Below are 10386 nucleotides of genomic sequence, written 5' to 3'. Positions count from 1 at the left end.
AACAACCGAAGCCATAGAGTTTAATAAAAATTGAAACGAAAAAGCGTTTCGTACATTGAAGGAAATACTTGTAGAATCTTGGTTTGAAAAATTAATTTCTTAAGAAATGAAACCAATTTACGCCAGAAAGCAACTTTAGGACTGCTCTTATGTTCAAACCAGAACCAAGCCTTTTTTAAATACAGAAAAAAAAGTTTAATATTAATAGCTGAACGATCACAACTATGCCACTTAAAAATTATGATTCCTTCACCTCAACGTGTATATGATCGATTTAGTGGAAATGTCAAGCTTGATTCGTATATGTATTATTTGTATATTATATCAATTGGGAATGAAGTATCACATGGACTTCACCATGTTGTTCTAATTTACATTTAATACAGTTTCCGTGAGGGATTTCAGTGATGATTATTTTAAAATATCAAGTGACAAACGATATTGAGCTTTGCGAACTCAGTTTTTGGCTTGCAAAGTCCAGATAAGTCAACACCAACCTTCTAAAGCAGCTAGTAGTACGTTTCAATATGTTTTTTAAGCCCGATTGTCGACTGCGTCGCTTACGAAGCAATTGGTACTTGAGAGGTTGAGTTGCGGTCCCGCCAGACGCTGCTGTTTAGCGTAAAGAAAAGCATTAAGCTGCACAAAATGAACTTCCTTCCTGACTTTCTTCCTGTCGGGGCTTACTTTCTGGCTAAGTGGACGGTTGGACGGCTGGACAGACGCACGGGCATTCGTTCGCTTGACTTCGCTTGCACGACTCGGCCAAACTTTCTGGCAATCCCCGACGGTGTCTAGTCTGTGTGACGGCAACGGGCGGCAACTCGCCAAAGCCGTTCCAAAAAACTTTAAGCGCATTTGACTTTTACATAAAGTTGTCTAGCGCCTTCGCCCATCGTCGAACAATACAAATGGGTGGAAATGTGCAGCTGTGGCACCAGACAACTGGCTAGAAGGCACAACAGCAGCAAAAAACCAACAAAAACCGTCTAAAATTTGAAGTACACGAACCAACGAACAGACCGACCGAAATAACCAGTTAATTTTAAAATTGTGCAAAGTACCAAAATGTGCGACAAGCGGCCGAGTTAGGATTCGTGGTCAGACTAAGCAATACACTTCGAGAAATAACTGCTAACATTCGACTCTACATTACATAAGGCGTAGGCCTTAATGCCATTACATTTAAGTTTTTTTTAGCCTCTTTGCCAAATTTCACATCCTTTGTATATACTCTATCCTCCTCTCTCTTTTATGGCTATAGCTTTGCTCAACCATTTCAAGGACTTCTTCTATTGAGATTTTAAGGAACTCAATTGTCAGGTATTTTTAGTTTATTTAGAGCTCAACGATTGAAATGTTGAAGAAGGAAGTATGTTCCAAGAGACCATACCCTTTCCGTTTTCAATTGGAATCGTCAGAATATGAAATATATGCTAAAGAAATGAGTTGATTTTATAAATAATTAATTATTTAATTATTATAATCATTTAATTATTTTTCCTCAGCATTTTAATATAAATCACGCAAAATATTATGGTTCACTGGCTTATTTTTTTAAGTGTTGGTCCGACTAGATTTGATATGCCAGCCATAGCAACTAACTCAAAACTACAAGCGGCTCCACGAAATGCACTGGAGACTGTTGGTTGGTTCGGTCGGCTTGGGTTGGGCTGGGCTGGGCTGAACTGGACTGGACTTGAGTTCAGGCGAGTCGACTCAACTGCTATGCTGGGCCATTGATTGCTTAGAACACGAAAGAGCAACTGCTGTTGCTGTTGTTGGCTACAAAAGCCGATGTACTGGTCAGCGCAAAAGCATAAAACTTGTTTTGTCCAAACATAGAGGCACGGCTCCAAGTCCAGTCGCCGTCGCTGCCGTCGTTGCCGCCGCCTCTTGAGCGCCTTGTGGCTGCCCATCAAGTTGCAAGCAAGTTGGATACCCGAAAGCAACAGCAGCAGCGAAATATCTTCCGGCTCGCGGCGTAACCGGCAACAACAGCAGCAACAACATCAGACACTGCAACAACTACGATATGTACGTATGTATGTTGGTTTCAACGCATTTAGTTCCGTCGATGGATGGAGGAGGCTTGTGTAGATTTTCTATTGTCAGGGCGTTACCGAAGGCACCGCCAATTGTTACACTCTGTGTTTGCTGTTATTGTTGTTGGTGTTGTTGTTCAACTGCCGCCGCTCGCATTTTCCATTGTTTGGCAGCATTAATGTTGTGATTTGGAAATTACGAAATTCTTTCGTCATGGAGCCGGGCAACGAAATTTGAGAGGCAGGGAATCGAATCTATTGTAGTTTTGCGATAAATTTTGTTGAAAAAGTGCGGTTTGGCAAGCTAATGCAACTTTTATAAGCACTCTTTCGGCTTTGCTGCCGATAGCACTACATTAGAAGGGTTAGACGGTTGGCCGAGGTCGTTGCATTACATTGATTGGAGGATAGGCCGCCGGCATACGAGTATATAGTCCTCATAGTGGATTCTAAAACGGATGTTGGTAGTTTGTTCCAAAGTACATAAAATAAATTTATATACTCGTATACATATTAGCTTGGCAGGTTATAAAGCTATTCATAGAACGCAAACAAGAGTTCAAATGAACCATTTATACAAAACGTGCACATAAGGTTAACAATATTTCACAAATATTGCATTTTTAGAGTTATACATTTTTCATTTTTACTCGAAAATGTGTTTCGCATTTGTCTCTACTTTATATTTGTAATTTTAGACTTTAGACAATTCGTTAAAATACTTTAATTGGGTAACTGCTTTAAAAAGAAATTTGTTCGCATCTTTGAACTTTATCCTGATATACTACTTGTAGGATGCTATGTTATACATAGAAAATTAGTTCACATGCTAAATGGTACCCGTACTAATTAACAATTGTATTTCATTTAAAGCTATGCAGATGTGCTTAGTAAGTGGCAATTCGAAACGTAAAGGGCTCAGCATATGGTATTCTAATTTGAGTCGATCTTAAGGCATTGATCAAGCCTGTAGGCATGGAAACAACGTGGTTTGTGAGATACGATGTCGTATTCCGATTTGAACCAGAAATCACAATAGTATTGAATGAAAAATTTACATCAGGACGAATTTTGAAATTAGAATATTAAAATCGATCATATCAGAGGTACATAAATATCTAACAACCTATATATGTATCGCTAACAATTATTATCTTATTATTGAAGGAAATAAACTATTTTTTGATAGTTATGGATTGCAAATAAATGTTTTTAAATTAGTCTTGTCAATATGGAAACCGAGCAGGATTAAATTTCAACCATCTTAAAAATGGAATCAAGACTCAATAATTTCTAACCAGTTTTAAAAGCCAAAATCAAGTGATGTTATATTAGCCAAGTTTTCATTAACTTTATTATTTTTATTAATGGCATTTTATTAATACGTTTGTGCATTGTTTTCTGAGTTGGAAAGTTCAAATTAATTGCGCATATTTTATTTAGCAATGAGCTGGTTTAACATCAGAGTCATCCATTTCACTTCTCATTTGGTCAAGGGCAAAGACCTTCCACAAAGCAAAGTCAAGCTCAGCAATAGACGAGTTCATTGTCGAAAAGTAAATACAACTTTTTGTTTAAAGTTTATTATTCATTACTAAATTATGAAACGCGAAAAATTGTTCAAGTGTCAGTTGCAAATAAAGCCGACGACCAACCATTATTTAAAATACAAACTCGGAAAACTTTTCAGTATCTACTATGTTCGGTGAGTTTAAATATTAACAAAATTTTTTTATCACTTTATACATTTATTCAATTTTTATAGTTTTGTGCGAGTGTGCATGGAACACACAGAAGTAGGCGTGGTAGACCCCACAAAGTATATATATTCTTGATCAGCATGACAAGCCGAGTCGATATAGCCATGTCCGTCTGTCTGTATGAACGCAAGGATCCAAGAAAGTATAAGAGCTAGAATAACCAAACTTGGTATACAGATTCGTATACAGATCCTGAGCCCAAGAAAGGACGAGTTTGTTCATTTTTCCCGATGCACCACCCCCCCACTCCCCCCTATTCAAATTTTCTATAACTCCCTTCATTCTTGGAATTTTGAACTAAAATTTGGTAGACACATCCAGTTAGTAATTATATATCCGTTATAGCCATATAACCAGGCCCCATGCACACATACATACATATGTACAAGTACACAAACACGCATAGACACGATTCTGATGTAAATGTATGTATACATGTATGGAATATTTTATATTTAATTTATTTAATTAATTAAATTTAATTAATTAATTTAATTCATTTACTTTTTTTTTTGTGGGGTGGTACAGGGTATTTAAGAGTTGAGCCTGCTCGACTTTAGCATTCCTTCTTGTTATATTTATTTTTGATTTACAGAAAACTAGAAAATATCTTGCATGTCCAATTACTTCCTTTCCCTTCCTAGATCCTATTATTTTCTTTTTTGTTTGAACAGCACAACCTGTTTCAGGTTAAAATACTTGTTACACAGAAAAGTGGACTTCTATTTACAACCAAAACAATATTATAATATTACTTTATTTTGAGAAAATCTGTTCATTTATTCTTTATTCTGTAATTATGCATATGAGGGTGGTCTAATAAGTTTTTATACCCTGTACCCGTAGGGTAAACAGGGTATATTAGGTTTGTGCAAAGTATGTAACATACAGAAGGAAGCATCTCCGACCCCATAAAGCATATATATTCTTGATCAGCATGACGAGAGAAATCGATCTAGACATGTCCGTCCGTCTGTCCGTCCGTCTGGATGAACGCGAGGATCTCAGAAACTATAAAAGCTAGAATAACCAAAGTTGGCATCCAGATTCTCCTAGGTCCGAGTAAGGACGAGTTTATTTTTTTTTTTTTAATTTTCCCCCCCTTCCCCCGCTACAGAATTTCGTCAATAGCGTCCACATTTCAAATGCTACCTAAACCAAACTTTACACACATAATTTATATATAATTGTCTACTGTTGTTCAAAATTTTATTCAATTCGGTCAATTCTAAGAAAAGTTATTAGCGAAACAAATTCTCGCCAGTACAACCCCCACAAACTGCAGCAACAAGTTCGCTCTTCTTCTTCCTCTTTTTGCTGCTGCTATGGGCGCATATAACTCAGTGACGGAAGTTTACCTGGGTACAGGGTATTACACTGTCGGGCTTGCTCGACTGTAGCGTTCTCTCTTGTTTCATGTTAATTTACTTTAGAATTTGGAAACACAATACGATCCTTTAATATACTAATTTAAACTGTATATCCATATTAATCAGGTTTCTATTTCATAATTGATTTAAGCATTAAACTTTTGTGATCATATAGAAATGAAAAAAAATCTATTTAGAACCATATCCACCACTTTGAACGAACATTAAGTTGTTTAAAAGTGACAAAATAAGTTTCAACGTGACCACAAATCGTTTACAGAATCCATAATATATGACCGATCAATTATTACAAGGATCAGATTTCAATTTTTTTTTTTTGTATCTGTTTTTAGTGGAGATACGGTACCGTATTAGTTTGAAATAAGGTCCAACAATAAATGCAGAATATCATGCTTCATTAAAAAAACTAAACAAACATATTCTTTCAAGAAGAAAGTTCCCATTTTTTAAGGTTTTTCACATCCACATTCAACAGATTTGGTCCTCGGTAGACTTTTTGTTCCCAAACATAGCAAACACGTTATTTCTTAAACAGATGCCTGTTTGCAAGACTTAAAAAATGTGAAATCAGTGAGAGAAGTGTGTTGATAAAAAAAAAACCAAACCAAAAAATTATGTTTTCATTTTGTAAAAATTTATTAAACCACCCCCAAACCTACTCAAGTCCAACAAATCTATTGGGAAAATCAGTTCCATTGAAAAAAAATTAAAGTATGCCAAGTATAAAAAAATTCAATTAGCAAGCTTCAATTCTGTAGATGTAACAATACTAACAACAGCCAAGAGCAACACCTGCAGCCAGAAGTAAGAAGTATTGTACATGCTGTGTGGCCCCAAAAACCCATTTGCCCAACTGCCTTACTGACTCTCGACTTACTCACTTCGTTCAGGGCGTCCCATTCATAATTAACATAATTGAGGCAGCCGCCTCGACTCTTTTTTGTGCTTTGATGAGCATAAAAAAACAGCAACAACGCCTTGTCCCAAGAAGAAGAATGGAGGCCCCATAAGAAACAAAAAAAGGAAAAACGACGTGAAGATAAAACATGGCAGAGAGATGTGAAAACGAAACAATATGTAATTTCTACGCAAAAATGTTTTCACATGGGCGGCAGGCGTAGCAGTACACTAGCAACAAAAACAACAGCACTGGCATTGGCTGAGCAATAAAAGCGGCAAAGGGCCAGAGAAAGAGAAACAGCTCGAGATATGGCAACAGAAAATTGACGTTGATGTAGTTGACTTACCGGACTGAAAAAAATGCTGCAATTCTGCTCTGCTGATGCTGCTGTAGTCGACGTTGATGACCTGAACTCTGTTAGGCGGCCGTCTGATGAATGCCGAGATGTTGTGTCGATGGTATTGGAATGTGGCCGCCGTAGTTGTTGCGTTTCTTTCTTCTTTTTTGTTTTTGTTCAATGTGCTGCCAATGCCGGCAATACTGACGTTTCTCTTCTTGTTGTTGTTTTAAGTTGTTGGGTGCCAAAGGTGACGCGTATGGTTTTTCGCTTTATTTGTTGCTGATGCTTTATTTTTTGCTGTTAACGTTGACTGCGCTGCTGCAGCCGGCGCAAGTTTTGCGCGCTGCAAAAAGCGGTTTGCGGTTGTAGTTGTTGTTCTTTCTCTTATTGTTCGAAACTGCAATAAACTACCGTTATTCATTCAATGCTGCGCAGCGAGTTTTGACGAAGGGCAAAGCAACTGATAATTTCGCACACGCAAATAAACAAACAAAATTCGGCACAATGGCGAAAATATTTTTAACAATTAAATCATTCACATTTATTTTGAGTTTAAGCACGTTTCTGTCCACCAATAACAACATTAAACACCGTACAGCATGTGATATATCACGGTCAAATGGTTTATTATGTATATCTTTTTTTCGTTTTTTTGGCAAATTAATAAATTGGTAAACAATTAAAAGTAAATAAATTCAATTTTAATTTTCTCATATTTATAAAATTGGAGCGTTGCCACAGAACGGCACGCGTTTCACGTATGTATGTACGAGTGTAAGTGTGAATGTGTGCTGTGTGTACGTAGCAAAATAAAAGCACAGTTAGCTTTGCGGTATCGCTGCATCAATGTCAACGTCGGCAGAGCAGCAGCGGCACCCACAAGCAAACAATCACATATGTATACAATGCACACACACACTCACACAAGCATGCAAGCCAGTGTCAGCGCTTAAATTGAATTTCGAGCTTGCAATTTACGCTTTTAATTAAATCATTAAAGAGAGGGCAAAAAGATTACGCCATTTAGCAGTCGCAGCAGCAACAACAACAACAACAGCTACAGACTCATCAATTGTTACTGTAATTGTTGCGTGTGCAAGTTCACCGTTGTTGTAGTTGTTACTTGTGGTGGTGTTACTGTGAGTTGATCAACTACTTCGCAAAACACAGAATGTAATTAAAATGTAATTCAAATACATTCCGAATTAATTGTAATTGAACTGTTTAGTTTATAATTTAATTGTTTCTTCATACGCATACAAGAGGCAGACCCACACTCACTAACACACATACATATGTACATATATACATATGTATACACGGACAACAACCAACCGGACAACTATTTTTACAACCTACGCCGCCGCTGCTGCTGGTAGAACTTCTTTTTCTTGTTTCTTTGCCTTTTCACCTTCGTTCCAGCAGGCGTTTATCTTTTTTCACACACATTTCATTTGTTTGGTTTGCATTTCATAGATTTTCAATTGGTTCGCATAAATAATGCGGCATTTACACACGCTTGAAACAACAACAATTCTCCGCACTTACACAAATACACGGAAATATTCACACGATTACATGAAAATTTATAAACAATGCCGTCGCTTCGCGCAACAGACCCCACGTCAAAAAGCACGACCGCACGCCACAAAAGAGACTCAGCGACTGAACGACGCCGCCAACGCCAGCGCACTTGTTGCTCATGGTACAATGATTACATGCTACGGCATTAACGGCTAAAACTTTTTATTTCCGCTCTCTCTCGCTCAGTCGCTCTCTGTGTATGCAACGCGCACGCTGGGTGCCACTTTATACACATTTGACAGCTGTCAGTGCATAATAGGTACATTTCGAAATGAAATAAAAAAGTAAAATCCAAATATTTAACAACAGACTGTAAAGACAGATATTTTACATATGTATGTATGTAGGTAGGCAAAATGAAAACTGAATAATGGAATTTCCCAATGCCACACCAGCAATAAACACATGACGCAGTGGAAATATATGCAATGTGAATAATTTCCAGCTTCATAACATCAGAATGAAAAGAATATAGCTACGACACAACGCAGTGTGTGACGTCCGCGAGAGAACACCGAATAGCGGACCTGCAAATGCCAACCGTGTTTTTATGTACCACCATTTTTTTTCTCTCACTCTCCCATTCTCACTAAGCATGCGCACTCTGAGTGCTAAAATGACTGTTATTGCTAATTTTTGAAATGTAGTATTCGCGATCGTTTTCAACTATTCCGGCCACCATTAAACCGACGTTTTGCTTTAAAATAACTATAGTGGAGTAAAATAGTCTCGACATTTACTTTTTAACACTTTTTCACGTCGGTTTAAATTCCGCGCATTCATTTGAAAATATTTTGTAATTTATATTTGGTTACAAAATTTAAAATCGTGCAAAGATGTTAAATCTAATTACATAACAAATAAGTATGTGTTGGGTAAAATGATACAATAAGGGTACTGTTTATTATTTTAATTTCAAATCAAATCTGATAAAGAACCGCACACTTTGTATTTGACTTTGACGCTAAAATTTATACGTGTATATTTTTTAATTTAACTAATTTTAAACTAACAAAACGCAAGTATCATATCTAGAGGTGAGCATGGGCCGTGTTTTTGTAAGCATGCACTTGCGTGTACGTATTTCTTATTACTATTTCCAAAAAGGCACGAATGGAACATGAAACAAGATAGAACGCCACAGTCGAGCAAGCCCGACCGTAAAATAGCCTGTACTCTCCACAAAAAAGAAAAATTAAAAAAAAAAAAAATTAAATTATTAAAAAAAATGAATGAATTAATTAATTAATTAAATTAAATTAGAATACATGTTTATGTTCAGTTTTAACAGCATATATATGCGTGTATGTATGCAGCACAAAGTTGAACCAAAGCAGCAACAATAACAACAGCTGCGGGCAGCGCTGCCGACAGAGCTGCAGGCAGCGCATGAGCAGCGATTTTACTTATGGCTATAACTTTCTTCAGAATTTACCTCAAATGATGAAATTTGGCATACGGACACATTAGTACTAACTGGATGTACCTACCAAAATTGATTTCAAAATTCCGAGAATTACGGAAGTTATAAGAAAAAACACGAATTGCGGGGGAGTGGGGGGTGCATCGAAAAAAAACTCAAACTCCTACTTTCTCGGTCTTAGGAGAATATGGAAACCAAGTTTGGTTATTCTAACTCTTATACTTTCTGCGTTCATACGGACAGACGGACGGACGGACAAGGCTATATCCACTCGGCTTCTCATCCTGATCAAGAATATATATACTTTGTGGGGTCTGTTACGCCTCCTTCTGTGTGTTACATACATGCGCACAAAACTAGTATAGCCTTTCACCCTTTGGGTACAGGCTATAAAAAACACGCCTAACATAAGTGGGAAAACTCGAATTTTCTGAAAGTACTCGAACGTATCTTAAATAGTGAATCTGTATTGCTTATTAATTTTTTATAAAATAACAACGATTTTTTAAATAGTAATACATTTGATTCGAAAACTCAGAAAATAAATTTAAAAAATTCAGCCAAGTTTAGATACCAAATTTGGTTAAAGACTCCACAAAGTACACATATACAGTACGAACTGGGTAATCGACACTAAAGGAAACCAGTGTAGTTGCATTCATTGAAGTTGTATCTGGCGAGGAAAAAAGTATAACATGATAAATCATTAACTTTATTTACTGGATAATTTATTTTTTTGAACTTATCTGTTATTGGCATATGCTGATGTTTTAGTTTCAAGAACCATTGGTTGAGAGCCTCAACCATTTCTTCATATGATTTTTATCTCTATGCTGTTTACCTGATCCAGGTAACTTTTGGCATAAATTCATTACAAATAACTTTAAAGGATATTCCACATTTAAATTTATTAATTTTTTTTTGAGAAGTTCCACTTAGTAT

The sequence above is a fragment of the Scaptodrosophila lebanonensis genome, unplaced genomic scaffold (assembly GCF_003285725.1).
Source record: "Scaptodrosophila lebanonensis strain 11010-0011.00,11010-0021.00 unplaced genomic scaffold, SlebRS2 tig00000072-arrow-pilon, whole genome shotgun sequence".
NCBI classification, from domain to species: Eukaryota; Metazoa; Arthropoda; class Insecta; order Diptera; family Drosophilidae; genus Scaptodrosophila; species Scaptodrosophila lebanonensis.
The sequence above is the reverse complement of the archived record's forward strand: the minus strand, read 5'-3'. Positions refer to the sequence as shown.